The following is a 7,826-nucleotide window of genomic DNA, read 5'->3' as shown; positions in this document are numbered from 1 at the left end:
CATGTTTGTATGGATGCACCTAGACAATTGTTCTTCCCTCCTCTGCCATCTTGCCAAGCAACTGTAGAGATGAGAGTTTGTCTCAGTTGTGTTTTGTGGCAAAGCTTTAAGATGTAGACAGGGTCTGTTACCTGCCTGCACCAGAAGCTTGTGAGTGATAAGGTCACCTTAGGACCCTGTGTGGGCTCCTTCCACCTTCACAGCAGGCTCATTCTCCCCAACCCACACAATCTCTCCCCTATATAATAAGTCAAACCAAACAACAGAGGCAGATATGGCAGGTTAGAGGGTTGGGGAAATGCCACATCTCTATTTCCTGGATCAATCTTCAACTGCTTGGTAATCTCTGGCCCCAGGCCTCACATACCTCCAGTGGTCTCTCTGGCTGGGAGATGGCATTGCCAGGCTGTGTGAGCTGGTGCTCCTGCTGGGTGTGAGGTGCTGATAGGATAGTGGGGGGTGAGAGGGGGGAGCTGTTATAACCTGATGGTGTGGATGGATTGAAGAGCAGAGAGAGGAAAAACAATAGCTCCTCGCTCTGTATCCAAACCTCACCTTAATCCTCACAGATGTGTGCAAATGCATGTGTATGTGCAACATTTTTGAGATGGTCCACATATGTACTTTGTGTGTGCACAGCTCTTTAAAGTTTGTTTTAATCTGTAATTGTGTAAATGCAGAGTAACTTTGAGTTCTTCAGAGCAAACTGAATATTATCCCCAAGTTCCCATTGTTATCTTGTGTACACACATTTGTTTATTTGATACAGCCCCTCTCCACTACAGCACTTCTGTATATCAAAGACAGCAGTGCAGAGCGTAATTGAAAATGGCTACCGTGGAGAAAGGTCTCTCTTTGCTTTCACTGAGATGAGGTAGAAAAAGCCTCATTCTCAGCTCTCTCCTTAGATCTATTTAAATAATTGAGGAGTAAACTGACAAATTAGGCACCTTTATGGACACCCCTGGGCTCTCTCTGGGGTCCTTCACTTTTCCCAGTACAAGAGAGTGCCACCAGGCACAGGATAATATCTTGTGTGCTTTGAGAGGGAGGGGGGGTAGTGGGCCAGGAGGGGTTTCGCCAATCAAGCGGGCCACACTTCCTCCCCCAGGTTCTAATTTTGTGCCACATTAAAGAGCTCGGCCTCCATTTAGGACACAGAGAGGCATTTTCATAATTTGCCGGGTCTCTCAACTAGCTCGAGGTGCCTTTTCTCCCTCCTTCTCTCCCTCTGTATCTGAATGGAGGGCCTGGGGAGGAAGAGGGGAAATTCATTCGTCTCCTTTTAACCAACCAGCTTCAGTTCTGCATAATGTTGCTGCTAGGTGTATATAGCAGCTAATATTTATCTCTTTAATAACTCCCCATTAGACCTGAATATTATGTGCTATATAAAGCCACCACTGCTTATTGTTAGCTTGATATGAAAAACTATGGAATTGATATTGTTAATGCATCAAGACTAATGAATATGGCTGTATTTAGCATGCAGAAATGAGTTAAAGTTCACGATGCATACAATCAGTGGCTATGTAGCCATAAAACTGTGATGCTAGATAAAATCTTTGCTGTAGCGCACATACAATACATAATCCAGGTTAAACTTGTTGCTGACACCAAGCCATTCATGTGCAGCATGCGTAAGCATTGATTCATATGTGATTGGTCACATAATTCACAGTCTCAGGGGGCATTTCATCGCTGACAGACAAGCTAATCTAAAATCCTTCAATTTACAAATGAAAATCCCACCATCCAATTGAGCTAATAGAGGGACTTGAATGGGATAATAAGATGTGGTGTAATACTGTGTAAAAAGCTTGTAATGTTGTGTTGGTGTAAGAGCCTGTGTGACTGGATGTTTGACTGTTTGCAGTGATTACAGGGGCCTGCGGGCCTGGCGGCGGCTCTGTAGCTGGGACAGGAAGCTTCTCCCTAAGCAAGCAGATACGCCTGTCTGTCCCTTCTGCTGGAGCTCCAAGGGACCAGGATGTCAGGAGGGAGAGTGCTCCCTGCAAGCTCTCTGCCTCCCTGTTGTTCCTGGTCTTGCTGGGTCTCTGCCGTTTCAATGCTTGCAGATGTGCACAAACAAGGGAGAATTAAAGCAAACCTAATCTAAACAGACAAATGGAATTAGAGTGATGGGTGTCGGTGGGCTGGTTCACAGTGATAAACATAATGATGCTCTGTATGTGAGTGTGTGTGTTCCTGTGTCTAGGGGATTATCAGTGGTTAGGTGTGTGGTGTGTATGGCTGGGTGACTGCTTCTGGGTGTCTTTGTGTGTTTGCCTATCTGTCTGTTTTTGTAATTATGCATGTGTATATTTACTCTGTTTCTAGTTGTGTGTGTGATAAATGAGTTATTCTATATGGCCTCACAAAAACAACTCTTTGCCCTTTGCATGCTTGCGGATGTGTTTTCCTTTTTTTCTGTCAGGAACATGATTTCTCCCCATCTTTCTTAGTGTTTTTATTTGTGTAGCTGCTGTTTTAAATTGCATGTACCCGGTAAACATAAAAACTCTTCAGCCAATATTGACTTAGACTACTAGGGTCAAAAACTCATCTTCAAGAGTGTTCTGTCTTTTGTGTGCAGATGTGTTGTTTTCTTGTGCCAGAGGTCTGTGTGTTTATGTGCAGAGGAGGTCAGGAGTGTGGAGGAACCAGCAGGGGGTCCAGTGATCAACTGTCTGGAGCTTCTCTGCAGAGGGGCTCTGGGATTAGGGCTAAACCCTTCCCTGCCAGATGGGCACAACACAACAGATCCCCAGCATTGCACACCAGCACCTTCAGGACTGCTCTTGTTCAGATGGAAACCAGAGGTTAATAAAAACACTATAATCACACTAGATGCTAAATTCTCAAGTTTACCTAGTGTTTTCATTTAAAGACAATTTTTGAATTGTTTACATCCATTCCTCCACCAGGTTAGAATTTGTATGTTACATTAATATTGTATTGGGCAGGATTAATTAACCAAATGATGGTTGTTCAGAGCAGCAGTTATATCCCTCATCATCTTTTCTCAGGACCTTGCAGATATGTGACAGAGGAGCCTCCTAAGATGGTACTCTTCAAAGTGCCAGGAAGTGGACAGTATGGCCAGTCAGCACGTTTAAGGATATCAGAAATGAAACTTGCAGGCTGTTTTGATGTGCTGTATTTCAGAGCCACAGGCAACACTGAAATGATAGTGTGAGGTGGGGGATGTCTGTAGATTGGTGGCTCAGGCATCAACAGGAGGTTGATTGCTTCCTGCTTGACTTTTACCACATTCAGTTCCACTGAATAGCATCAGCAGTCTTAAATGCAGTCAACTGGGGTTGTGTATTTTGCTTGTTTTTGCATCCAATCTGTAATACTTGAAAGACTCATATTTCAATTTAGTGACTCTTTACATGCTGCGACACATATGGCCTTTGATTTTATTGTTAGCAGAGGCTCAGAAAATCACTATGGTAATATGTTGTTACCAGATTGTATTTTATCACTTAACTGCTATTTTTCAGTTTAACCTTTTAAAAGCACTGCAAATGGTTAAACTAATCAAGCAAATCAGCATTTTCATTCTTGTGCCTCACAGTATTTCTAGGAGGCCTAATATAGCCATTTTTTGAGGGAGGGGGAGTTCTATTAACATACATTACTGTGCAGCATCAAGCGACTGTTAGTCCATGTGATACCAGCCCACCTGGATCTCATATCCATTGGTTTCCCAGCATGACTTAGAACACCATCTCTGTATTACTAGAAAGCAGATTACACAAGACAAGTATACAAACAAATAAAAGATTACAAGCTGTGAACATGTTTCAGTCTAATGCCCTTTCAACAAGCAGTGCTCAGCACAATGCTTTTCTCTCCCCGAGCTAAATTTGGATTTCCCCTCTGATGTGAAGGCCTGCTGGCCAGCCATGTCTTCCACCAAGAGCACAACCTCTGTAATGACAGTGTTCCACACGGCTGGCCTGTCTCCTCTGCTGGTATTAGTTAGGCTTTGGAGTTCAAGTGACTACGGGGTTTAAACACAGATTTTTTTTAAAAAGGGGGGAAAAAACGACTCGCTGTTGTTCTTGAAAAGCTGTGTTTATCCAGGATTAGAGACACCAACATGTTAATAATTGTTTCTCACAGAACTGCAAAGAAGCACTTTCCTGTAATCCCCTAATCAGGCATTACACCTCTGAGCGAAGCCACAACGCAGGCGCGTGGTGTCTCTGACGCAGCACGCCTACTCTGTATAATACACGCATCTTCCCCAGCACCACACCCACCATATACAAAAGCACCTGCTCTATTCTTGTCCTATGAAATCTGCATTCTTGAAACTATGTCACCTATGTACCAGTTATGATCAGCTAGATTGTTTTCTACTGTTAAATGTATTTATAAATTCATTTAACATTACATCTTGTCTGCAATATGAACTGTTAATAGGGGGAGGAAGTGGAATTCAGTGCCTCTTGGGATACTGTCAGGGTCACATAGTTGATGGTCAGCAGGTCAGCTGTCCTGTGTACTACAGTTACATGGGGTCAGACATAAGGCCACTGTACATGCTGAGATGGTGACAGGTATGTGGTTTGTTGATCGCTTGAGAATGCCAAGGTGCAACTTCACTAACTCGTCATCTTATGAAAAGGCTTTTGAAAACATAGAATTTTAATTTCTTTATGTTGAGATTTTTACACATTTGTTACTGAAAGTTTGTGAAGCTTTGGTAATTCACATAAGGAACCTATAGGATGAACAATAAATTGAAAGATGAAATTAGAATAAACTGTTTTTAGTCATTGTGATGGCAGTGAAGTGTGCCTATAAGCATGTGCCTTACTTAAATAACAGACAACATATTGTGTAAGGTATATAATAGCACAATCAATGACTCCACCAATTCATGAGACACAAATGGAAGAATTTAAATACTATAGTTTCTCTCCATAGGAGTGGTCAGCCAAACTAATGACTGGGATCCAGTAGAAAACATACAGAGACCTGAAGTGAACAGTTTATGTAAGAAAACCAAAGAACATCTTTGATTTGAAGCTGTTTTGTTTGGAGGACCAAACTAAAATCCCTCCAGGCTATTGTAAAGGAAAAATTAAGTGTTATGTATGGATGCAGTTATTGTTGCACCAATGAATTGCAAAGGTTCATAAATTCAGTCACTCACAGATGTTTTGTTGGATTATATTTACAATAAAGAAATTAATTATATAATATAAATGTTTAAATATAATTTTTTCTTAATTGTATACTTTAGGGTTTGCATTAAAAATATGATCTTTTACATCATTTATATGCAGAAGTATAGAGAATTAAAGAGACTTTCCAAATCTTCAATTAACGCTGTAGCTTCTGTCACAAATCATGAGTTTTTCTTGTGTTTTGCATTACCGTTTACATTGTTCCACACTGATCCGTGTTTCCTCATATATTACCTTGCTGCCCACCATATGCAATGCAATCCTTTAATTTTCTCATACATCCTTTATTGTTGTGATTTTTCCCTTAATGCTGTTACTGAATGTTTGTTTGTTGTTCTCCTCGGTCTCTGCTTCTTGTCTTTTTGCAGGGCCTGGTTGGAGAGTGCGATGAGGGGATCTGTGGGGATTAACCTGGGGAATTTAATTAGTGGAGCTGTCGTCCTTGCCCTTAACATTTCAATCTCCCTGGGCTGGCTGGCGGTGCTGGAGCTGGACCTGTGATGACTGTCGGCTTGGAAAGGAGGGGTGGAAGGATGGAAAAAGGCAAGGGGGTGTGTAGAGTTCAGAGGCAACACACGTGTTTAACAAACAGATTAGTCAAGCATCCTGGTAGAGTGTGGTGGAGGGATGTAATGGTGTAGAGTGGAGCGGGGCTCAAAAAACATCAAAACATTTAAGACTATCTTTCAGCCTAAACACACTTTGCAGAAGGAAAAAACTTACTATATCATGGATGAAATTCTGTTTCATAAAAACAAACAAAAACAAACATTAGATATTCTTTGATATTGTGGGTCTTAAGTTAGGATCAATACCACACTTGTGATAGATTTGAAACTTTATTGCATTAACAGAGGAGGTAAGATTATTGTAACTATAGTTTTTGTAATACTCTTAATCAATTTGATAATATATGTCTATTTTACATTTGACCACACTTTGTGTTATTGGCCCAGCAGTGATGTTTGAGTACCAGTATTGTTGAGGACCTAGAATGAGCTTGGGGTAATCACTATTCAATGCAAAGCCACACTATTGCATTGTAATCCTGATGCTAAACTCCCCATTACCCCATCTGGGACCCAACAACAGCTCACCCCTCACCACATGCCCACCTCCCTAAACATGCAGTCAAAGCAACTGTGGCTGTAAGTGTTGTCTGTCCTGTTAGCGCCTGCCTGGGGGGTGGAAGGAGGAGGAGGGAGGAATCATGTCCAGCAAATTAAAAAAGCTGCTGTAGGAATGTCGCCAAGTCCCACAGGAGCAACCAGCACCCGTTTCTCTTCCAGAGCTGACCCAGTGGTCACCGGTGAATCCCCTGTTTGTATTCAACACACACTCCCAGCCCCCAGGAGCGGTCCCACAAGCCTCCTGTGGGACTGCTGATAATTTAAGTCAAACATGATGTCCCTGCTTGTTTGACACCCATTTAAAGCCTTTCAATCACATGTGTTTGCCACAGTTCATTGCGTTGCCTCGGAGTGCGATCCGTGTCACACCCCTTCAAACACCTAATCAATTTTGTTTGATCGAGTTCCTCATATAAAACAATTGATTTTCCTCTGACTGAAAATTCAGAATATGTTAGATGTCCTTTTTTTTTTTTTTTTTTTTCTTTTAGAAATAGATAAAATTAGGCTTTTGGACTTTGGTCGCCTCCCCTCCCCTCCCTCAGTGTGCCTCCTTCTTCCCAGCATGCCCCCCCTTCTGGTTGTGGGCTGACTAGTGTCAGTGTGCCACTAATTAAGGACTCTTAAAGAGCCATTGAGCACACTCATTAATGAACTGTAGCATCCTTACTGTCAAGAGTGAGAAGAATGGAGGGAGGGGCTGATTTAGTTTGAGGGTCTACCGGCTGCATCACAGTTCAGTTGGTGTCCAGAAGCTCAGAAAAGGCAGACACAGCTGAAAAGTAACATTTATGCAAATTAATTATTTCATTTTCATTGTTGCTTTCTAAACAGAGCACCTGTGACCTAATAGTTTTTGACAGCAGTACTTAACAACCTAACACATAGCTTATGTGTTTGTGTTTTATAGTTAATATCAGCTAGGATATCATTAAATACAGTGTATTAATTTCCATCTAAATAAGTACAACAAAAATTTGCCAGTTGCACCCCCACCCCATCCTTGCCATTTGTTTTTTCCATTTTCATGGAAATGCAAAACAAAACAAATGGCTATGTTTGTGATGAAAGTAGGCCAAACAACTGCCGACAAACAAGAGGGGGAGTTGTAGGTCAGGGCGCCACAAGCCATGTGTAACCGTGCCTGTTGAGAGAGCAGGACACGCTGTAGTAAGCCACAATGGACACAATAACATGCAGACATGACTGCCAGAATGATGTAAGGCTGTCTAGACTAAACAAAAACACGCATGAATATTTTGTAAAGACAACCGTTTTAGTTTAAGGATTTGAAAGTAGCACTAGTATTTATTGTCAGGTCAAATACAAAGCCAGTGGACTGTAAACTATATATATATATATATATATATATATATATATATATATATATATATGTATATATATATATATATATATATATATATATATATATATATATATATATATATATATATATATATATATATGTATATATATAGCATCTTTTCTT

This window comes from Melanotaenia boesemani, chromosome 20 (genome assembly GCF_017639745.1).
Source record: "Melanotaenia boesemani isolate fMelBoe1 chromosome 20, fMelBoe1.pri, whole genome shotgun sequence".
Lineage (NCBI taxonomy): Eukaryota > Metazoa > Chordata > Actinopteri > Atheriniformes > Melanotaeniidae > Melanotaenia > Melanotaenia boesemani.
The sequence above is the reverse complement of the archived record's forward strand: the minus strand, read 5'-3'. Positions refer to the sequence as shown.